This window comes from Cervus canadensis, chromosome 5, assembly GCF_019320065.1.
Source record: "Cervus canadensis isolate Bull #8, Minnesota chromosome 5, ASM1932006v1, whole genome shotgun sequence".
Taxonomy (NCBI): domain Eukaryota; kingdom Metazoa; phylum Chordata; class Mammalia; order Artiodactyla; family Cervidae; genus Cervus; species Cervus canadensis.
In genome coordinates this window covers 50,842,623-50,868,048 of record NC_057390.1, presented here as the reverse complement: position 1 = coordinate 50,868,048, position 25,426 = coordinate 50,842,623, and the positions used below count along the sequence as shown (strand labels likewise).

Here is a 25,426-nt window from a genome sequence, read left to right as displayed (position 1 = left end):
ACCCTTATGGCAGAAAGTAAGAAGAACTAAAAAGCCTCTTGATGAAAGTGAAAGAGGAGAGTGAAAAAGTTGGCTTAAAGCTCAACATTCAGAAAACTAGAATCATGGCATCCAGTCCCATCACTTCATGGTAAATCGATGGGAAAACAGTGCAAACAGTGGCTGACTTTATTTTTGGGGGGCTCCAAAATCACTGTAGATGGTGAGTGCAGCCATGAAATTAAAAGACGCTTACTTCTTGGAAGGAAAGTTGTGACCAACCTAGACAGCATACTAAAAAGCAGAGACATTATTTTGCCAGCAAAGGTCCATTTAGTCAAGGCTATGGTTTTTCCAGTGGTTGTGTATGGATGTGAGAGTTGGACTGTGAAAAAAGTTGGGTGTTGAAGAATTGATGCTTTTGAGTGTTTGACCAAGACAGACAGACATGTTCTCTCAAGACAGAGGCAGAAATGTTCTCTCAAGACATATGCTAACTTTTCATTATGGCAATGGTCCAGGGGTTATGCAATAATGGTCTTGGAAAAGAAAAGAGACCTAAAGGGTGGTTAGTTCTTAAGACAGTAAATGTGCCCCCTCTCTGGGAGAAACAATTGATATATAAAAACCACTACAATAATGTAAAGTAATTAGCCTCCAATTAATAAAAATAAATGAAAAAAATGATACAAATTTAATTAATCTGGAGATATGATAAAAGTGCATCTAAAAACTAAACACTTCTTGGAGGTAAAGCATTGAGACCTTGAACAATATTCTCCAATATCTAAATGCATCTTGATATTCCTCAGGAATAACCAGGGACACTGAACAATGATCTGTCATAAGAAGGACCCTTTGATAAAGGGTATGAATCAGTAAGAGATCCCTTGGTAACTAAGATGGTAAACAATCTGCCTGCAAGGCAGGAGACCCAGGTTCAATCCGTGGGTCAGGAAGACCTCCTGGAGAAGAGAATGGCTATCCACTCCAGTATTCTTGTTTGGAGAAATCCAATGGATAAAGGAGCCTGGTGTGCTATAGCCCATGGGGTCACAAAGAGTTGGACACAACTGTGCAACTAACAGGCACACACATATGCATCAGTGAACTTACCTTCACTTAAAAAAGAGGAACAGCAATATTAATTTGTGGTTTGTCAGATGGAATATAACTGACCTTGACCCAGATCATTTTCTTGAGGAATTGGCCAAGTAAGCAAAGCTAATGTGCTATGATAATGGACTCCTGACATATTCTGATGTAGAGTAAAATTCAGTCTGGTTTTCATTGTGTGGGTGGCAAGAAGCAAGTATATCCACATCTTTCTACAATAGTATGTTCCTTGGCAGAATATATTTAGAGGCTAAAGTAGTTCTAAGGCAAGAGATTTTGGACTCCCAGCAAATCAGGCAGGTGCATATTTTCATATTGTTTGTTGAGAAACCCCTAGATATTTGTTTGTCATATCTGACTACAAATCATCACAATCTTATATATAAAGTGGTGTGGTTGTGCAAAATTTGCTTGAATTAAATAGAATTTGATTAAAGTTATTAGAGACTTTTTGTATAATATAAACTTTCTGATATGATACACTATACATTACACTGTTCTCTATCATTTCCATCACCTCAGGCAATTACCACTCCTGTATTCTAACCACATCACCTATTAGGGATGATTCTCAGAAGATTTGATATTAGCTACTGCTATCATGTTAAAGAGATTTGGGTTTCCATATAAACCTCTATTTTGAACTGAAGGTCAGCCATTTCTTATTTTAAAGTAAAATAAAAGGAAACATATATTTATTCTATAAGATATTTACATTTAAGGAGTTGTGTGAAAATCATTTTATTTGTTTATTTATTTTTGTTGTCTGTGGTATGCAGTACATTTTTATTCTTGAAAGCTTTTGAGACTGTGTGGAGAAGACGGGTGGCAAAAATCTAGCAAAAATGTAGTTGGTGCTGTTATATGGTGCTAAATATTCAGATAATATTTATTGAACTTCTAAAAGGATTTAGTGCCTTAGTCACCGAGGAAATTAAATTAGAACAAAAACATGAAACATTTCAGGACAATCACTTTTAAATTGATAGAAAACTAATAATACTTCACTTTAGAATGATTGATTGTACCCTAGAAATTACAGATATTAGGTAGTCACATCTTCTTTGTGTTATATACCTTTCATATATTTTGTAAATCAGCTAAGACTCTTTAAAATATTGTATAGACAACTGAACAATATTCATGTTATCTACTACAATATTGTCTCTTTAAATGTACAAAGGCCATTGATGTTTCTATGACTTTACCATATTTTTCCTATGAAGGTATATATTCATGGTAAAGTTATATACATGTTTGAAGGCCTGGTTCATCTGATTATCACCTCCTTTCATTTATTAATGCATACCATTCACCGAAGAAAGGGAAATTTTTCATGAACATATATATATATATATATCTTCATGTCACCTCAAGCGTAATTCTTGCAGAAAACTCTAATGTGGAGGAATTATACCTTGGCAACATACATTTGTTTTGCATTCTGCTTTTTCCAGAACAACCCAAGCATAGACCTATTGTCTGATATAATTATCAATAACACATATTTCACTTAAAAATCATTTGAACATCCAATTATATCATGTGTTCCTATGAAATTAATGTCAGTTGCTTTTGTCTCCAAGATTTAATAATTTGTTGTTTTTTAATTGAATTAAATTTAAAGTATTTCCAAGGAAATGCACATTTTAACAGTGTCAAGCTAGTCATTTCAGGAGAGATCAGGTTCATTTAAGATGGTTTGGAAAAAAAAAAAAAAAGATGGTTTGGCTATAGAAACGCTAGTCATTTCAAATTAACTCTTCCACTGAACATAAATATAAAACTAAAAGAAACATGTGCAAAATATGTTTTAAATTATCTGAGAGCTCTAAATGAAGTGGAGAATTACAGGAGCAAGAAACCAAATAACTCTAGAAGCCCAGAGCTCTGAACTTAGTAACAGGATCAGTTTTTCTTTTTAGTACCCACATGGTCCCCTAAACAAGAGAAACTGATGCATAAGTTTCAGAAATGGATAAGAATTTATAACATATTCATAGAACTGAGAGGGCAAATTTGAAGTTTAGGGTTTGCCACAGATAAGCATGGCTGGTAAACAATCCATCAATCCAGGTTAGATTCAGAAGGCAACTTCCTCTGTGTAATGATACACTGAAAATAGATCAGAACTCCACTGAACAGGCTGAAAATGACACTCACAGATATTGAATCCTAGCTTTACTTAAATACCTAATTGGGTTAGGGAAATTAAGATTATTAATATTGCCAATTTAGACTGGTAAAGAATCCGCCTGCAGCACGGGAGACCTGGGTTCGATCCCTCAGTTGAGAAGATCTGCTGGAAAAGGGAAAGGCTACCCATTCCAGTAGTCTGGCCTGGGGAATTCCATGGGCTGTATAGTCCATGGGGTCTCAAAGAATCGGACACGACTGAGCGACTTTAACTTTCACTTTCTCCTCTAGTTTTTTGTATGCATCATATCTAAACTTGATAATTTCTCTTTGTTTCCAATGATTAAAAAATGTCTTACACTCTGTGTTGTGTGTGTGTTTAGTCATTAAGTCATGTCCGACTCTGAGACCCCATGGGCTGTAGCCAGGCATGCTCCTATGTCCATGGAACTTTTCAGGGAAGAATACTGGACTGGGTTGCCATTTCCTTCTCTTGGGGATATTCCTGACCCAGGAATCTAACCCATGTCTCCAGCATTAGCAGGCAGATCCTTTACCACTGAGATACCTGGGAAGCCCCTTACAATCTCTAAGAGGTAATAAACTCATTCTTAGAATGAAAAACACAAATTTAAACAGTGTCTTTTCTTGCCTCTCTTAGTTTTGTCATTTGCAAATGACATCATTGAAAATGTAGAATTTCTATATTTAAGAATAAGAAATTAATATTCCTGAGGAATACAAGATAATGGAAGCAGAACACCCTTGATACCAAATTGAACTTTATTTATGATAATATAAGGGCTGGGATGAAAACTAGGCATCTGTGCACTTGGTGAAATGTAGTATTTCCTAGAGTCTTGTTCACAGTTTTATTTATTGAAGCAATACATATTTACTGGGTATCTGTATGTTGCTGGAACAGTCGGACACGACTCAGTGACTAAACAACAACACACTGCTGCATCCTGTTCTTCATAGAAGGGATACAGAGTTTTTGTTTGTTTGTTTGTTTTAAACCTAACCTCATCGAGCTTATATTCTAATATGTGAGTATAATAAGCAAAGAAGAAAGAAATTTTGTATAAGAATGTGACAGGTATTTAAGTATAATAAAGTAGTCTAATAAGTGTAGAATGATCCTGGGAAAAAGGAATGTGATTCATGAAGTACTAAAGAAAGCTTTTAGTATGATGCATTTGAGAAAGATTTGAAGGGAGTGAAAGGGTAAACCATGTAGGTCCATGGGGGACTGCATTTATTATAAACCAATGGAAAAATGACTGAGAAAATCATAAAGTGGAGAGACACTTGTTTGTATGAATAATAGCAGGTCAGGAGTGAAATAAGACATGGAGAGGTAGATTATTTGCAAATCTGAAGATAGAAACAACATAATTTACTAATGAACTGGTCTTAGGACTTGAAAGTTATCAGGATAACTACAACACTTTTTGTGCAAATGGGAAAACAGCTATGTCATTTAATTAAGTGTAGAAGTCTGCTTATGAGCCACTATTATTTTGGGGAATCGGTGTTGGTGGAAAGAAAGAGTGTGTCTTGAACGGTGCATTAAATCATAATAAGCATTCAAGTTGAGATAGCAAGGGGGCAGGTAGATACATATGAGTCTAGAATTCAGAAGGGAGACACAATTTAAAAAGATAATTTAGGGAGCCAGCCTTTCAACAGGTCCAAAATCAATAGAATGTGTAAAAAAAAAAAAAAAATGACCATAGATAGAGAAAATGAAGTCTAGGACTCACATGTAGCCCTTCACTTGCTGGTAAGGCACTCTGAATGGATGATAAGACACTGAGGGAGAATCTCTTTCTGTACATTTCCTAGCTCCTAAAGATCATCTGCCTTCCTTTCTCATGGTCCCCGTCCATCTTCAGACCAGCAGTGGTCAGTTAAATCTTCCTCACTTTGTATTATTCTAGCACTGACACTTTTTTTGCCTCTTGTTTCCACTTTTAAGTACCCTTGTGATTTCACTGGGTCCCCTTAGATAATCTAGTGGAATTTTAAATCATCTGATTAGTAAACTTAATTCCCCTTTTCTATGTAGCATGAAAACTTAACAGGTTCTGGGGATTAGGATATGGAAACCTTTAGGGGTTTCCTTATTCTGTCCACAATAAAAGGGAATTAATGTAAAGCTAAGTATTGATGATAGGCAACATGAAGGCCATTGATGATCTTATCAAGCAATATCTCTGCAGAGCAGTTTGTGTAAAATCTAATTGGAATGCATTTAGGAGAGAAGGGGAAGATGAAATTTAGATTAAAAAGCTAAAGATAGCTCTTTTGAAGAGTTTGCTAAAGGAGAACAGGAGATGAGTTCAGGATAAAGTGTTCTTGAGAGGAGAGGTGAACTGATAGAATATAAACTGATAAAAGAGCAGAAATGTAAGATGTAGGGAAAAAAACAAAATTATAGGAGTATAATTATTGAGTAGGTGATTCATAATGGAATCTAGTGAAACATAATATAATTGAATTGAACAGGAGCTTCATCCACAGTGAAAGAAAGGATGGTAGAATACAAAGTTAAGGTTTCAGGTTGGTCAGTCTAGAATGAATGAATGTTTAGTCACTCAGTTGTGTCTGATTCTTTGTGACCCCATGGACTGTAGCCCTCCAGACTTCTCTGCCTTATGGGATTTTCCAGGCAGGAATACTGAAGTGGGTTGCCATTTCCACCTCCAGGGGATCTTCCTGACCCAGGGACCTAATCTGTGTCTCCTGCATAGAAGGCAGATTCCTTAGCCTCTGAGCAATCAGGGAAGTCCCAGCCCAGTGGGGATGATGTTAATATGTTCTTGTATAGTGTTTATTTTCCAGGGATATCAGAAATTAAATAATCAGCATAAAACAAGGAAGAGAGAGAATTTTTTAACATTTAAGAAGAAAGACAAAGTTGTAAAATAATCACCTTGTATGGTACTTCAAAATATTTTCACGTCATGGTACACTTGGAAAATATTTGTGCAAAACACTGGAAGACATGTAAGTGTGCTCATAGCTGAAGGTGGCTGGGAGTAATTGCAGGGTAACTAGGATCTATAAGTCAGCCCAGACATCTAACTGTTCTATGAACAGTGGAACAATAGTTTGCAAATTTGTAACATATCTGAGGTATTTCAGTGTATGTTAGCACAGTGATTGGGGAATGAGTATGGAATGAAACACACTAGGGAAAGGGTTAAAAATGATGAACAACTCCTTTAAAGTTATTTTTCCTTCACTTAGGTGAGACTATAGCATACCTGTGTGGTTTTCTACAGCCACGTCTAGATGCATGGCAAGAAAGAATGTAGACAAAGTCAATATGAACTAAAATTGATTTTTTCTCCCAAATGGAGAGAAAGCTACCAAAACCAGCATATAGGCAAAGGAGAGACTGTAGTGAAAGACCATGGGAAGAAAAATAAAGGTGTGAGGGGAAATGAGGGAGATGGCATAGATAGTGGGATCAATGTAATGGTATCACAGTTCCGTCAAAGGATGTAATTTGTAAGAGATACAAGTCAGAATGGAGAATGATTACAGCAAGATTCTTACGTAACTGCAGTTACTGGCAGTGGTCAAACTTTAGGATATGACTATAAAAATAGTGGCTGATGTAAAGAAATTGAAAAGATAATTGGAAGAGAGGAGACGATGCCAAGATATCAGAGTATCAAGATTTATAACAAGAGAAGGTGAGAAAAAAGGGCCAGGAGCTAAGATTTTCAATCATAGACTCCAAGTATGTTTCTGAGCCCCTGTCTTCATGTGCTGGCTGAGTGCTCATTCTGCTTTGAAGGACCAAGCAAAACTGTGCAGTAGTTATCTTCCTAAATTTAACATACATTTCCTAGAAAATCCAGCTCTTCTGCCTTAATATACTTGTTTTTGGATCCATAATTACAAGCACCAACTGGAGCTTTGATGTCGCCAGATATTGGTCTTTATTTCCCCACTTTGCTGTTTGGCTGGTTCTTCCTCTTTCTTCTCTTTCAAATACAAATTACTCTCTAGTCCTTCCACACTCCAGATAAAGCTCCCTCTCTAATTTTGTGAAAACTTTGAAGCAATCAGAAGAGAAATCTCATAGACTACAACTAGCATACATACAAACCTACCATATTTTGAACTCACATGCACCATATTTCTACTAATTTAGCTGAACTTAGCAGCTTTTATAAAAATCAATTTCACCAAGAGTGTTCTAGGTCTTATTCTTTTTTTCCTACTTAAAACATTACTATAGCATCATCATTTTTCCCTCATTAGTGGATCATCCCAGAACTAACAAGAAATTCAGTAAGAATGGTTCCTGATAGCACTTATTTTTCTAATAGTTAGTGAGATATCTTATCACATACTTTTACATCTAATCAATTTAAAGTAGTTATCTATATGGACTTTCTATCAATTCCTTTTTTCCCATCTCATCTTCCTCACTCTGTTTTATTATATTGTACTATATATAGCATAATATTCACAATTTACATGAAAATATATATTTTAAGTTGATAGCTTGATGAGCTTTAACATATATGTATGTATATTCAAGCAACTCAGAACTCTGTGAATATATAATATTTCCAGCACTCTAGAAATTTCCCTAATGTCCATTTCCAGTCAATTTCCCCAAATCCCTGTAAGGCAACTATAACAGTACTGGATTGGCAAATATTCTTATTGATATTATGGTAACAGTGGGAGAAAGATTAAGAATATTTATTGGGACAAGACCATGGATATATTTAAATTCTATTAGTATTTTTCATTAAATTGTCTATGTAGGGATATATTTTATCCTGTTTTATCAAGTAAAGAACCTTTTTGAAATTTCCTTCAATAAGCTAAATTAAACCTTTTAGTATGCCCATTTACTTAAATATAACTCTGCACAAAGATTTTGGTTCTTATCATTAAGCCTGTCTACTATAAGTGGTATTGTGCTGCTTGGAAATCTTGAGTCTGAAAATTGTGTATCATTTCCTGAAAATATGAATAAGTAACTCATGATCTTACTGCGAGTCATTGATTTCACTTTTGGAATGTCATTGGGCCAAAGTCCCAAATACATTCTCCCTCTATGTGTGTGCATGTGTGTGTGTGTGTGTGTGCGTGTGTGCACATGTGTGTGCTCTATGTTGTTTCAATCATGTCCAACTGTTTGTGACACTATGGACTGTAGTCCACCAAGATCCTCTGTGGGATTCTTCAGTCAAGAATATTGGAATTGGTTGCCATTGTCTCCTCCAGGGAATTTTCCAGACACAGGGACTGAGCCGGTGTCTCCTGTGGCTCATGCCTTGCAGGTAGGTTCTTTGCCACTTGACCACCACTATAGGCTCCGGTTATTCACATTTCTAACCTTTGAATAGCTATTACCTTTGGAAAGGCCTCTCCTTTCATGTCTAAACCCTATACCAAAATTCCCAGCTTACCTTTTAATGTTTACTTTGATGCTTACGGAGATTAACATTTATTTATTAGTTTGTAGTTCTTGCTTACCCCACTCAGCACATATCTTCTAAATAATATTAAGTGAAATTCCATATCTTAGCTATAATTTTCAAAATTGATTTATTTCATATATGCATCTATGTTTTAATCATTATTTTACTGTGATTACTGATAGAAATCTTTTCTTACATTGTCTCTTTCATCTATACAAATATTTTAAATTTTAAAATCTGCCTATCTCTTAAATGTCTATTTAAGTGTAAGCAAGGCTGACTGGAATCTGAACTCAATTGCTAAGCCAATTTCTGCCTCTACCCTTAACCAAGCAGCCTTGAGTTTCTTGACTTTTGTATCCATAGAAATTCTAGTCCTGCTTGCTTATTGTCATAATTGCTTGTAGTTTTATTACAGTACTTTAGATTATCTCTGAATTAGTTTCTATTCTATTTTGGTTGTTTTCTTTTCTTTTTTTTTTTTTTTTTTTTTTTATTAGTTGGAGGCTAATTACTTCACAACATTTCAGTGGGTTTTGTCATACACTGATATGAATCAGCCATAGATTTACACGTATTCCCCATCCCGATCCCCCCTCCCACCTCCCTCTCCACCCGATTCCTCTGGGTCTTCCCAGTGCACCAGGCCCGAGCACTTGTCTCATGCATCCCACCTTGGACTTTCATGTATCAGATTGTTCAATTATTTACTTAATTTACTTTTTAACTGGAGGAAATTTCTTTACAATGTTGTAGTGGTTTCTGCCATGAGTGCTTGTGTCCTCAGTCTCTAAGTCATGTCCATCTCTTTGTGACTTTATGGACTGTAGCCTGCTAGGCTCCCCTGTTCATAGGTTTCCCAGGCAAGAATACCAGAGTGGGTTGCCATTTCCTTCTCCAGGGGATCTTCCTGATCCCTGGGATCAAACCTACATCTCCTGCATTGGCAGGCAGATTCTTTACCTCTGAGCCACAAGGGAAACCCCACAAATACAAATCAGCCATAATTATAAACATATCATCTCCCTCTTGAACCTCCCTCCCCTCCCCATGTACCAGACTAAGTTTAATAAATGTTATTTGGGTGGTGGTGACTCCTTAGTACACAAATCTTGAATAATATAGACAGTTGTATAGTCGCACGTCCTGACACATTGTAAAATTCTTCTGGAGATGAGAGAAAATATGCATTGTCATCACATTATTTTTCATTATTCAGTGTCTCTTGACTCCTCCCAAGCTACTAAATGTGAATTCTCTCACTGTCTTTTACACACTCTATGTGTCTGTCTTTACCTGATTCTCCATATCAAGTCATGAATTTAAGTTTGACATCATTTATTTTTACCTCCCACTCACCTTGCAACACACACTCCAGTCAATTCTGGACTCTGTCTATCTGGGTTAATATTCTGGGTCTGTCTCTAGCTTTGTGTTCTCTGGAAACTTATTTAACATTGTCTTGCTCTATCCTCCTTTTGTGTATATCATGTTACTGACCTCATAACAAATACAACATTGTAAAACAATTTTCCTCCAATTAAAAAATAAATTTAAAAAAATGCATAGTATATCACTTTCCACAGATCCTGCCATAGATAAGAACTTGATAAATGTTTAGATTTATTATTAATTATGGGAAGGCAAAGAGTATTTTCCACAGATTCTATTAGTTCCACTTTCCTCTTGCTGTGTCCCCAGAACCATGAGAACATTATTTATTCAACTGTCTCACCACTCTACACAAGCATGCATGCATCCCTTTACCATACTAGCATTCCCTTGACAATGCCCAGATAGAGTCTCTCACATTTATTATCTTCCTGATACCAGTTTGGAAGTAGTCTCCCTCCCATTATATTAGAAAAGCTATAATACAAAGTAGGAGATGCCAAGAATCCAGGTTATACCTATGGGACATTTCTAAAATGTCCTGAGTATTTCAGAAGCTAACCAGAAAATAAACAGGTTAAACTTGAAAAAAGAATCTTGACAGAACTGTGAGGGCTCTCCAGGGTCTTTCAAATTCCTCATATGAAAATCAATTTAAGAAAAAAAAAAAAGTCTGCTTCACAGAGAGCAGCCTCACCTTCCAGGTTTTGCTTGTTCATATCAGAAAGGTTACCATACCTAGGATAGGAAGCAGCCCCTGTCATGAGTTCAGTGGTCATATCTTCACAAAATTTTTATGTAGTCTTTTTAAAATTTTCAATAAGAGTTCTGAGGAGTTATATTATTCTATAAATCAATGTATTTTTTTTTCTTTTTTTTTTTTTACTGCTAAGTCCTTTACCTTAAATCTCAAACTCAGACTGATACAGAAACATCTTGATATAGTAGCTGTCATTATTAATTGGTAAATAGTTTCCCCTCCCTTTCTACCTCCCAGATACATGGTGATTGACTTCTTTTGTGCCTTTGTAGTCAAGTGGACTGTGTACCTCATTTTGGTCACTGAGCTGTGAGCAAACATGATGTGTTATACTTCTGGGCTATGGTAAACTATTACTAATGAAATTCTTCAAAATCATCTTTTCCTCTGGCATGGAGACTGGCCATGTTTGTACTAATGTACTATCAATGAAACTATGAGCCATGACATGTAAGGCCACCCAAGATGGACAGGTCATGGTGGAGAGTTCTGACAAAACATGGTCCACTGGAGAAGGGAATAGTAAACCACTTCAGTGTTCTTGCCTTGAGAACCTCATGAACAGTATAAAAAGGCAAAAAGATAGGACACTGAAAGATGAACTCCCCAGTTTGGTAGATGCCCAATGTGTTACTGGAGAAGAGTGGAGAAATACCTCCTGAAAGAATGAAGAGGATGAGTCAAAGTGAAAAAAATGCCCGGTTGTGGATGAGATTGGTGATGGAAGTAAAGTCCGATGCTGCAAAGAACAACACTGCATAGGAACCTGGAATATTAGGACCATGAATCAAGGAAAATTGGAAGTGGTCAAATAGGAGAGAATCAAGGAAAATTGGAAGTGGTCAAACAGGAGATGGAAAGAGTGAACATCAACGTTTTAGGAATCAGTGAATTAAAAAGGACCGAGTTCAAAATGCAGTAAGTGGGTATAATCTCAAAAACAACAGAATGATCTCTGTTCATTTCCAAAGCAAACCATTCGGTATTACAGGAATTTAGGTCTATGCTCCAACCGCTAATGTCAAAGAAGCTGAACAGTTTTATGAAGACCTATAAGACCTTCTAGAACTAACACCAAAAAAAGATGTCCTTTTCATCATAGGGGACTGGGATGAAAAAGTAGGAAGTCAAGAAATACCTGGAATAACAGGCAAAATCGGCCTTGGTATACAAAAGGAAGTAGGGTAAAGGCTAACAGAGAGTTTTGCCAAGAGAATGTGCTGGTCATAGCAAACATCTTCTTCCAATAACACAAGAGAAAACTCTACATATGGACATCACCAGATGGTCAATACTAAATCAGATTGATTATATTCTTTGCAACCAAAGATGGAGCTCTATACAGTAAGCAAAAACAAGACCAGGAGCTGACTGTGACTCAGATCATAAACTCCTTACTGAAAAATTCAGACTTAAATTAAACAAAGTGGGAAAACCACTAAACCATTCAGGTATAACCTAAATCAAATCCCTTACAATTATACAGTGGAAGTGGAAAATAGATTCAAGAGGTTAGATTTGATAGACAAAGTGCCTGAACAACTATGGATGTAGGTTCATGGCATTGTACAGGAGGCGATGATCAAAACCATCCACAAGAAGAAGAAATGCAAAAAGGAAAAATGGTTGTCTGAGGAGGCCTTACAAATAAGTGACAAAAGAAGAGAAGCAGAGAGGAGCTAAGACGGCAGAGGAATAGGACAGGGAGACCACTTTCTCCCCTACAAATTCATTGAAAGAACACTTGAACGCTGAGCAAACTGCACAAAACAACTTCTGACCGCTAGCAGAGGACATCAGGCGCCCAGAAAAGCAGCCCATCGTGTTCGAAAGGAGGTAGGACAAAATATAAAAGATAAAAAGAAAGACAAAAGAGCTAGGGATGGAGACCCATCCTGGGAAGGGAGTCGTAATAGAGGAAGTTTCCAAACACCAGGAAACCCTCTCACTGGCTGGTCTGGGGGAAGTTTTTGAATCTCAGAGGGCAACCTAACTGGGAGGAAAAATAAATAAAACCCACAGATTACATGCCTAAAAGCAACTCCCAGCAGAAAAGTACCCCAGACGCCCGCATCTGCCACCAGCAAGTGGGGACAGAATGGAGAGGAGCGGGCGGCATTGCTTAGGGTAAGGACCAGGCTTGAATGCCCTGAGGGCAATTGGAGGGAGCTAACATGAGATAGCAACTTAAACTGTGGGATAGCAGGAGAGAGAGAGAAAATTAACCGGCCCGAACACACTGCGGGCCTGTTTGCAGAACAAAGGAAGAACTGAGCGATCCCAGAGAAGAGCTAGCCAGTGGCGGACCAGTCCATCCCCTGCTGGAGGCAGGAGGTTTTGGGGGGGGAGGGGGAGGGGCAAACTTGACCCCAGAGACGGCATCCCCTACCAAACTGCAAAGAGGCTTCTGGATGATTGACATCGGCCAGGAGGGTCACGGCAAGAGACCAGCTCCCCAGAACAGACATAAGGCGCACCCGACCCGGCACGCGCAGAAACTGAGGCAGGGACCGCGGAGGGGATAAGGTGCACCACAGCAGGGAGAATGCGCCAGTCAAGCCCCTGGCTGCCTGAGCTGCTCGGGTAGGGGAAGGCACAAAAGGCAGGCCCAACCAATCCGCGCTTTTGTGGAGGACCTGAAAACCGGAACCACACGCCACGCAGGGCCCGCTCCCTATAGAGCAGCCTGGAGCCTGAGCAGTGTAGACGGGGAAAGCACACTCCCGTGAGCGGGGGCAAAGCCAGTGTGGCTGGAACACCGCGGGTGCTCCCCACACACGCCAGTGACATTTGTCTGCAGCGCCCCTCCCTCCCCTCAGCACCACTGAACCAGCGAACCTAAACAAGAGACCACCTCCACCCGCTTGTGTCAGGGCAGAAATTAGACACTGAAGAGACCAGCAAACAGAAGCCAAAGAAACAAAGGGAACCTCTTTAGAAGTGACCGGTGCAACAGATTAAAATACGTATAGATAACACAGACTACACCGGAAGGGGCCTATAGATATCAAGAAGTGTAAACTGGAACAAGAAGCATCTGAAACTGAACCAAACCCACACTGACCTCAACAGCTCCAGAGAAATCAGAGAAATTCCTAGATATATTTTTACTTTTTATTTTTAATTAAAATTTTTTTTCTTTTCCTTTTTTTAATTTTTTCTCCTTTATTTTCTTTTAAAATTCCCTATTACTCCTCCATTACTCCTTAACTTTCATTTTCATTTTCATATATTTTTACTATTTTTTAATTATTTTTTTTCTTTTTTCTCTTATTTACTTTTAAAGTCCTCTATTACTCCTCTATTACTCCTTAATTTTCATTTTCATTTCACTATAACCTTCCAAAAAAAAAAAGAGGCCCTATTTTTAAATGGAACTTCATATATATCTCTAAAATTTTTTGTGTTTTTGTTTTTGTTTTTAATATTATATTTTTAAGAGTCTAACCTCTACTCTAGATTTTTAATCTTTGTTTTTCAGTATTTGATATCAATTTTGGACATTTAAGAATCCAATATTCAGTATCCATTTTTACTCAGGAGTGTGATGATTACTCTCTCCCCCTTCTGACTCACCTTTTTCTCCCCCAGATCACCTCTATTTCCTCCCTCCCCCTTCTCTTCCCAATCCAATTCTGTCAATCTCTGCGGGTGTCTGGGCTACAGAGAACACTTAGGGAACAGAGGACTGCATAGATCTGTCTCTCTCCTCTTTAGTCCCCCTTTTTCTCCTCCTGCTCATCTCTATCTCCCTCCTTCCTCTCCTCTTCTTTATGTAACTCTGTGAACCTCTCTGGGTGTTCCTCACGGTGGAGAATCTTTTCAGCATTAACCTAGAAGTTTTATTATCAGTGCTGTATAGTTGGAGAACTCTTGAGGCTACTGGAAGAATAAGACTGAAATCCAGAGACAGGAGACTTAAGCCCAAAACTTGAAAATACCAGAAAACTCCTGACTACAGGGAACACTAATGAGAGACCATCCAAAAGCCTCCATACCTACACTGAAACCAACCACTACCCAAGAGCCAATAAGTTCCAGAGCAACACATACCATGCTAATTCTCCAGCAATGCAGGAATATAGCCCTGAGCGTCAACATACAGGCTGCCCAAAGTCACACCTAACATATAGACCTATCTCAAAACTCACTACTGGACACTATATTGCACTCCAGAGAGAAGAAATCCAGTTCCATGCACCAGAACACCGACACAAGTTTCCCTAACCAGAAAACCTTGACAAGCCAATTGTCCAACCCCACCCACTGGGAGAAACCTCCACAATAAAAAGGAACCACAGACCACCAGAATACAGAAAGCCCACTCCAGACACAGACATTGTGTCATTAACCTTTAAAGTAAATGGGTTGAATGCCCCAAACAAAGATAAAGACTGGCTGAATAGATACAAAAACAAGACCCTTATATATGCTGTCTACAAGAGACCCACCTCAAAACAAGGGACACATACAGACTAAAAGTGAAGGTCTGGAAAATAATATTTCACACAAACGGAGACCAAAAGAAAGCAGGAGTCGCAATACTCATATTAGATAAAATAGACTTTCAAATAAAGACTGTGAAAAGAGACAAAGAAGGACACTACATAATAATCAAAAGATCAATCCAAGAAGAAGATATAACAATTATAAATATATATGCACCCAACATAGGAGCACTGCCATATGTAAGGCAAATGTTAATGAGTATGAAAGGAGAAATTAGCAGTAACACAATAATAGTGGGAGACTTTAATACCCCACTCACAACTAAACAGAAAATTAACAAGGAAACAGAAACTTTAAATGACACAATGGACCAATTGATATCTATAGGACATTTCACCCCAAAACAATCAACTTCACCTTTTTCTCAAGTGCACACGGAACTTTCTCCAGAATAAATCACATCCTGGGCCATAAATCTAACCTTGGGAAATTCAAAAAATTTGGAATCATTCCAGTCATCTTTTCTGACCACAGAGCAGTAAGATTAGATCTCAATTACAGGGAAAAAATTATTAAAAATTCAAACATATGGAGGCTCAATAACATGCTTCTGAATAACCAACAAATCATAGAAGAAATCAAGAAAGAAATCAAACTATGCATAGAAAAGAATGAAAATGAAAATACAACAACCCAAAATCTATGGGACACTGTAAAAGCAGTGCTAAGGGGAAGGTTCATAGCATTACGGGCTTACCTCAAGAAACAAGAAAAAAGTCAAATGAATAACCTAACTCTACACCTAAAGGAACTAGAGAAGGAAGAAATGAAGAACCCCAAGGTTAGTAGAAGGAAAGAAATCTTAAAAATTAAGGCATAAATAAATGCAAAAGAAACTAAAGAGACCATAACAAAAGTCAACAAAGCTAAAAGCTGGTTTTTTTTGAAAAAAATAAACAAAATTGACAAACTGTTAGCAAAACTCATTAAGAAAAAAAGGGAGAAGAACCAAATTAACAAAATTTGAAATGAAAATTGAGAGATCACAACAGACAACACTGAAATACAAAGGATGATAAGAGACTACTACCAGCAGCTCTATGCCAATAAAATGGACAGCTTGGAAGAAATGGACAAATTCTTAGAAAAGTATAACTTTCCAAAACTGAGCCACAAAGAAATAGAAGATCTTAACAGACCCATCACAAGCACGGAAATTGAAACTGTAATCAGAAATCTTCCAGGAAACAAAAGCCCAGGACCAGATGGCTTCACAGCTGAATTCTACCAAAAATTTAGAGAAGAGCTAACACCTATCTTACTCAAACTCTTCCAGAAAATTGCAGAAGAAAGTAAACTTCCAAACTCATTCTATGAAGCCACCATCACCCTAATTCCAAAACCAGACAAAGATGCCACAAAAAAAAAAAGAAAAAAGAAAACTACAGGCCAATATCACTGATGAACATGATGCAAAAATCCTTAACAAAATTCTAGCAAACAGAACCCAACAACATATTCAAACAAATCATACATCGTGACCAAGTGGGCTTGATCCAGGAATGCAAGGATTCTTTAATATCAGCAAATCAATCAATGTAATACACCACATTAACAAATTGAAAGATAAAAACCATGATTATCTCAATAGATGCAGAGAAAGCCTTTGAAAAAATTCAACATCCATTTATGATTAAAACTCTCCAGAAAGCAGGAATGGAAGGAACATACCTCAACATAATAAGAGCTATATATGACAAACCCACAGCAAGCATTACCCTGAATGGTGAAAAATTGAAAGCATTTCCCCTAAAATCAGGAACAAGACAAAGGTGCCCACTCTCACCACTACTATTCAACATAGTTTTGGAAGGTTTGGCCACAGCAATCAGAGCAGAAAAAGAAGTAAAAGGAATCCAGATAGGAAAAGAAGAAGTGAAACTCTCACTGTTTGCAGATGACATGATCCTCTACATAGAAAACCCTAAAGACTCTACCAGAAAATTACTAGAGCTAATCAATGAATATAGCAAAGTTGCAGGGTAAAAAATTAACACACAGAAATCCCTTGCATCCCTATGCACTAACAATGAGAACACAGAAAGAGAAATTAAGGAAACAATACCATTCACCATTGCAACAAAAAGAATAAAATACTTAGGATATATAGATCTAAAGAAACAAAAGACCTATACATAGAAAACTATAAAACACTGATGAAAGAAATCAAAGAGTACACAAACAGATGGAGAAACATACTGTGCTCATGGACTGGAAGAATCAATATTGTCAAAATGACTATACTACCCAAAGCAATCTATAGATTCAATGCAATCCCTATCAAGCTACCAATGGTATTCTTCACAGAACTAGAACAACTAATTTCACAATTTGTATGGAAATACAAAAAACCTTGAATAGCCAAAGTAATCTTGAGAAAGAAGAATGGAACTGGAGGAATCAACCTGCCTGACTTCAGACTCTACTACAAAGCCACAGTCATCAAGACAGTATGGTACTGGCACAAAGACAGAAATATAGATCAATGGAACAGAATAGAAAGCCCAGAGATAAATCCACAAAACTATGGATACCTTATCTTTGACAAAGGAGGCAAGGATATACAATGGAAAAAAAGACAACCTTTTTAACAAGTGGTGCTGGGAAAACTGGTCAACCACTTGCAAAAGAATGAAACTAGAACACTTTCTAACACCATACACAAAAATAAACTCAAAATGGATGAAAGATCTAAATGTAAGACCAGAAACTATAAAACCCCTAGAGGAGAACATAAGCAAAACACTCTCTGACATAAATCACAGCAGGATCCTCTATGACCCACCTCCAGGAATATTGGAAATAAAAGCAAAAGTAAACGAATGGGACCTAATGAAACTTAAAAGCTTTTGCACAACAAAGGAAACTATAAGCAAGGTGAAAAGACAGCCCTCAGATTGGGAGAAAATAATAGCAAATGAAGAAACAGACAAAGGATTAATCTCAAAAATATACAAGCAACTCCTGCAGCTCAATTCCAGAAAAATAAATGACCCAATCAAAAAATGGGTCAAAGAACTAAACAGACATTTCTCCAAAGAAGACATACAGATGGCTAACAAACACATGAAAAGATGCTCAACATCACTCATTATCAGAGAAATGTAAATCAAAACCACAATGGGGTGCCATTACACGCCAGTCAGGATGGCTGCTATCCAAAAGTCTACTAGCAATAAATGCTGGAGAGGGTGTGGAGAAAAGGGAACCCTCTTACACTCTTGGTGAGAATGCAAACTAGTACAGTCGCTATGGAGAACAGTGTCGAGATTTCTTAAAAAACTGGAAATAGAATTGCCATATGACCCAGCAATCCCACTGCTGGGCATACACACTGAAAAAAACATATCTGAAAGAGACACGTGCACCCCAATGTTCATCGCAGCACTGTTTATAATTGCCAGGACATGGAAGCAACCTAGATGCCTATCAGCAGACGAATGGATGAGGAAGCTGTGGTACATATACACTATGAACTATTACTCAGTCATTACAAAGAATTCATTTGAATCAATTCTAATGAGATGGATGCAACTGGAGCCCATTATACAGAGTGAAGTAAGCCAGAAAAATAATGACCAATACAGTATACTAACACATATATATGGTATTTAGAAAGATGGAAACAATAACCCTATATGCAAAACAGAAAAAGAGACACAGATGTACAGAACAGACTTTTGGACTCTGTGGGAGAAATCGAGGGTGGGATGTTTTGAGAGAACAGCATCAAAACTTGTATATTATCAAGGCTGAAACAGATCACCACCCCAGGTTGGATCCATGAGACAAGTGCTTGGGGCTGGTGCACTGGGAAGACCCAGAGGGATGGGGTAGAGAGGGAGGTGGGAGGGGGATCGGGATGGGGAATACATGTAAATCCATGGCTGATTCCTGTCAAAGTATGACAAAAACCACTATAATATTGTAAAGTAATTAACCTCCAACTAATAAAAATAAATGGTAAAACAAAAAAAGAAGAGAAGCAAATACTCAAAGATGAAAAAGAAATATATATCCATCTGAATGCATAGTTACAAAGAATAGCAAGGAGAGATAAGAAAGTCTTCCTCGGTGATTAGTGGAAAGAAATAGAGGGAAAAAATTGATTGAGAAAGACTAAATATATCTTCAGGAAAATTAGATATAGGGAACATTAGTGAAAGATTAGGGAACACTACATGCAAAGATGGTCACAATAAAGCCCGGAAACAGTATGGGCATAACAAAAGCAGAATATATTAAGAAGAGGTGGCAAGAATACACAGAAGAACTACACAAAAGGATCTTAATGACCCAGATAACCACAACGGTGTGATCACTTGCCTAGAGCCAGACATTCTAGAATGTGAAGTCAAGTGTGCCTTAGGAAGCATCACTACAAACAAAGCTAGTGGAGGTGATGGAATTTGGCTGAACTAGTTTAAATACCAAAAGATGATGCTTTTAAAGTGCCACATTCAATATTCCAGTAAATTTGGAAAATTCATCAATGTCCATAGGACTGGAAAACCTGAGTTTTCATTCCAGTCCCAAAGGCTATGCCAAAAAATGTTCAAATGACTACACAGTTGCACTGATCTCACACACTAACAAAGTGATGCTCAAAATTCTCCAAGCTAGGCTTCAACAATATGTGAACCAAGAACTTCCAGGTGTTCAAGCTGGATACAGAAAAGGCAGAGGAACCAGAGATCAATTTGCCAACATCTGTTGGATATAGAAAAAGAAAGAAAATTCCAGAAGAATATCTACCTCTATTTCATTGATCACAGTAAGGCCTTTGACTAGGGGATCAAAATAAACTATGGAAAATTCTTAAAGAGATGTAAATACCAGATCACCTTGCCTACTTTTTGAGAAATCTGTATGCAGGTCAAGAAGCAACAGTTAGAACCAGAAATGGAACAAAGGACTGGTTTAAACTGGGAAAGGAGTATGTCAATGCTGTATGTTTTCATCCTGCTTATTTAACTTATAAGCAGAGTACATCATGTAAAAGGCCAGGCCGGTTGAAGTACAAGCTGGAATCAAGATTGCAGGGAGAACTATCAATAACTTCAGATATGCAGATGACATCACCTTTATAACAGAAAGTGAAGAGGAACCAAAGTGCCTCTTGATGGAAATGAAGAGGAGAGTGAAAAACCTGGCTTAAAACTCAGCATTCAAAAAGCAACGATCATGCCATCTGTTCCCATCCTTTCACGGCAAATAGAAGGGGAAATGATGGAAACAGTGACAAACATTATTTTCCTGGGCTCCAATATCACTGCAGATCATGACTGCAGCCATGAAATTACTGGATGCTTTCTCCTTGGAAGAAAATCTATGACAAACCAAGACACCATGTTAAAAAGCAGAGACAGCATATTAAAAAGCAGAGACATAACTTCACCGAAAACGCTCCATTATGTGGTCTAAATTTCACATGTATGGATGTGAGATTTAGACCATAAAGAAAGCTGAGTGCCAAAGAATTGATGCTTTTGAACTGTGGTGTTGGAGAAGACTCTTGAGAGTCCCTTGGACTGCAAGGAGATCCAATCAGTCAATCCTAAAGGAGATCAGTCCTGAATATTCATTAGAAGGACTGATGCTGAAACTGAAGCTCCAATAATTTTGCCACCTGATGAGAAGAGCCGACTCATTAGAAAAGACCCTGATTCTGGGAAAGATTAAAGACAGGAAAAGAAGGGTAAGTCGGTGGATGAGATGGTTGGATGGCATCACCAACTCAATGGACATTAGTTTGAGCAAGCTCCAGGAGATGGTGTCCTTGACCCCAGGACAAGGAAGTCTGGGGTGCTGCAGTCCAAGGGGTCACAAAGAGTCAGCACAACTGAGTGACTGAACTGAATGACTATCTGTCTGATTTTCTTTCTTTCGTTCTTTCTTTTTTTTTGCTAAACTTATTTCCTATTAGAGTATTTATCTTTCTGATATCTGTAAGATGATGTTTAGCAGGGTATACCTGCTCACCTACAATGGACACATGATGTGAGTGAACAATAATTTTTTGTTTTGTTGAAGCTCTTTAGATAATGGGCTGGTGTTTTACTGGAACAAGGTCATTCTCTGTTTCCTGACACAATCTGAGCTTAATTTCTCAGTTTACCACCTAATCCTGGCCTTCGGAACTCCAAGCTGCATCCCACAGTTAGGTATAACATAGAAGAAGTATTGTTCACCTGTCCTATCCTAGAACTCTATATGAACAGAACAGCAAATTCATTTGGCTCTTCTTAAGTGAGAATGTGGTCCTTAATCAACTGCGAAATTTGAAATCAAGCACAAGTCTTTAGATTTCACACAATGATCATTGCCATATTTCTGTTGTTGTTCAGTTGCTCAATCATATCTGACTCTTTGGGACCCCATGGACTGCAGCATGCCAGGTTTCCCTGTCCTTAACTCTCCACAAGTTTGTTCAAACTCATGTCCATTGAATTGGTGATGCCACCCAATCATCTCATTCTCTGTCCTCCCCTTCTCCTCCTTCCCTCAATCTTTCCCAGTGTCAGGGTTTTCTCCAATGAGTCAGTTCATCTCATCAGGTAGCCAAAGTACTGGAGCCTCAGCTTCAGCATCAGTCCTTCCAATGAATATTCAGCATCTTCCAGTTAACAGTTTCAGCATCATAAAACCATTGCTTTATTTCGATTCAATTTTTGTTTTTCTTTTCCTCTCAAGATTCACAACAGCTGCTTTGTCTTTCTGACTAAGTCTATTTATTAGTCATAGGATTTTGAAGAACTCTATTTTGGATAGAATCTATAGGATTCTGAAGTCTATTTTGTTTCACTAAGCAATCTCAAAGCCTTATCTAATGTATTGAATAAAGCAGGGTGTTTTCAAATGAACAGGAAATGTGTACAATAACTTTTTCACAACATAGATTTGTGGAAATTCTTTATTAATAATTTAGATCAAAATAATAACATTTCTGGAGAAGAAAATGGCAACCCACTCCAGAATTCTTGCCTGGAAAATCCCATGGACAGAGGAGCCTAGTAGGCTACAGTCCATGGGGTCACAAAGAGTCAGACACAACTTAGTGACTAAACAACAATAACATTTCACATCAATTCCTGATTTTTTTGCAATTACTTTTCAATGATATTTCTTTAGGTTTTGGTCTGCTGAAGTTTACATATTGATTTTTTCCTTCAAGTTCTTTACATTATATATTGTAACATGTCTAACTGAACAAAGGATTTGAAACTATTTTTGGTGATCAAGCCTAAACTATGCTAAAAAGAACAGAAAGTTTTAGGTGGCTTTTGACTCAGCTCTTCAGTGATTCAATTTAGCACAACAGTTCTGTACTCATCAACTTGATTCAGACAGTCACAACCTTAACAATCTTTAGTTAAGTAAATGTCACATTTAAGTTTTATAAAAAAGCAACTTGATTTTAGATGTTCAGAATGTAAGGATTGTTTCTGATTATTCTAAGTAAAATTCATAGTTGAATTCAGTGGAAAAATTCAAACTTTAACCCTTTTGCTCACCACACCCAAAGCCTGTTAATATTCACTCCCAAGGAAGAATACATATGTTGGTTTTAACACAAGAAAGCTTTTTGCTGAAAAGAGAAGCTATATATGATCAAACAATATGAATATCAGTAATATAAGGAGATAGATGTTTCACATAGTTAATCACCACAATGATTCAATCAAATAGTGATACTGATGGCCTTTGTATTCTTCAGGTCTAAATTTCAAAGCTATAAAAATAATAGCACATAGTCCCTTTTGTTTTTCAGATAATTCAAATGGCACCTTTTGTGCTTTCTCTGAACATACTGCCATCTTTGCACTTCTCTTCCTTTTCAAGAATAGCTCTCAGTTTGTCTTTCTGACTAAGCTAGCAGTCTTGGACCATTTTTGTCTAACCAAGATGATTCTCAGGAAGTCTGTTTTGTTTCCCTAAGCATTCTTAAAGCCTTATCTAATTTATTGAATACGTCAGGGTATTTTCAAATGAATAAACTATGTGTACAATATTTTTTTTCTCAACACATATTGGTGGAAATACTTTATTAATAGTTAAGCAAAATAATAGCATTTCACATCAATTCCTGTTCATTGTTTTCTGGGTTCCACACTAATCTTATCTAATTAAGAATGCGAGACCAAAATAATGCATTTTTCTATTCAGCTCTGTAATGATATTGGTGCTAGCAATCCATGGCACAACATGTATGGTCATTGGTTGCGGCACTGTTTTAAGTTTTGTCTATTACACTTTTGAAAAATCTAGTTGTATAAAGGCTCCTCCACAAAATTAATCTAAGTGATACTTTATTAAAACAGGTATTTTAAGAAATAATGCTTAAAAGACAAAAAATAGTGACCCTCTCTACCTCTCTGATTTCTTCCTCACAAATTATTATAGAACACATTCAGTGTCTGAAATTAATATTCTTTCTCATCTTTCTATTCTCTAAAATTTCTGAAAGATATGTGTTCTCAGTATTCTACCTGGTAGAGATATGCAAAGAATAAGAGTGACTTCATTCAGATCTTCATTAATATATTTGGCTTCTGTCTAAATCACATGTTTAATAGCTGCATGTGAAATCTAAACTCCCCATTATATTACTGATACAGTAAATATTATCTGGTCACATGAAGGATCTCTTCCTCAGAGAATGCTCTCTCAGGACAAGATAACCACATTTTTTGTAATATCATGTGAGGTTCAAGGATCATTTGACAATTTTTTTGTTTGTTTTGTCTTTTAATTGATGATCCTGTGTTTCACATTTTGGAGCCAATGACAAGGACCATGTGATAAAATTGATGCTAATAAAATATTGCTAATGTATTAGAAGTGATCATAGTCATTCTAACCTGCAGACTCATCAGTCGTTTTACAGACACATGTAAGTTGATTCCTCTGCAGCACTTTGAAAACAGAACCACTGGTGTTAAGGAAAGTAGAAGAAAGGGCCAGTTTGACCTCTGGGTGCAATCTGATGCTTAGGGATTAAATTCCCTCAGGCCTAACAGAGACAACTGACAATTCTGTGTCAGCCTGTGCTCCCATAAATGTCAATGACTCACCTCTTTTTCCTCAGTCTTTCCTCATGCAATGCAAAGACAACACAGTGTATGTGTATGTATATGTGTGTCCTTGTGGTAAAGATTACCTTCGGCTTCTAGGCAGCAGCTGGTTTGCTTTGGAGAATGCTAAAAAGTAATTGTGTGTCAGCATTGGTTTCACAGATGAGTCTCTCTTTTCTTTTTCATTTCCAATTTATGTTGCTAGATAATTTATAGAGAAGAGGCCTCTAAGTAAGGTTTTTATAGCACCCACTGGAAGCTTGCCACTAATCTCTGGCATGATAAATCCATGCCCGTCTCTTTGGTTTTCCATTTTCTCTCATTCTATTTTCCCCTTCACTAAATTGATCCCTAGTAAATAAAAGAACAAAAACCCATTGATGAAGCAAAAAGGGTTTAACTTTAATAATTTACTATGTAATTTTACGGCAAGCCTTTTAATGATGCTTAATTTTCTTAATGCTCTTAATCCTCTGTAAGAAAAATGTTGATAATGCAACACATTATTATATTTGAGGGAGGAATGTGTTCTTGCAAGTAATTGCTTAATTACTTTAGTGGATTGTGTAATGCTGGCTTGATGTGCCTCTCCATCTGTTTTCTTTAATTTATTGAATTGATGCCATCTGACAAAAGAGCAAATGAAAATCGCATGAGACAGGAAGGAGAATAGGTCATCATCCTCAAGGCTTCTGGGAGCACAGGCTGGTTCAGAAACTTAAGTCTGCCAGCTGACGTGTAAAATCCTGAACTTCAGTGCTGAACTCCTGTGTTTAAATTCTGCTTCCTGTTACTTATAGTTCAAAGAACTCAGAAAAACCTGATTTTTTTCAATTACAAAATGGGAATAATAACCCATTTAACTGTCATATACTGAACAATTTTCATGGGTCAAGAACTCTTTAAGAACTAGATACATATATGAAGATAAATGAGAACCTTAGTGATTCATAATCTTGTTGACTGTCTTCTCAGAGTTACTGAGAGTAGCAAAAGAGAAA

General features: G+C 37.2%; 1 long non-coding RNA gene across 1 annotated transcript; it reads right to left on the bottom strand.

The window, feature by feature from the left end:
* On the bottom strand, positions 1 to 20,594 carry LOC122442623. Its single transcript, XR_006269678.1, has 3 exons — positions 20,532 to 20,594; positions 16,082 to 16,085; positions 1 to 96 (listed from the first exon to the last, which is right to left on the bottom strand). It is a non-coding gene; the product is annotated as an uncharacterized LOC122442623 (long non-coding RNA).
* Between the last annotated feature and the right edge of the window lie 4,832 nt (positions 20,595 to 25,426).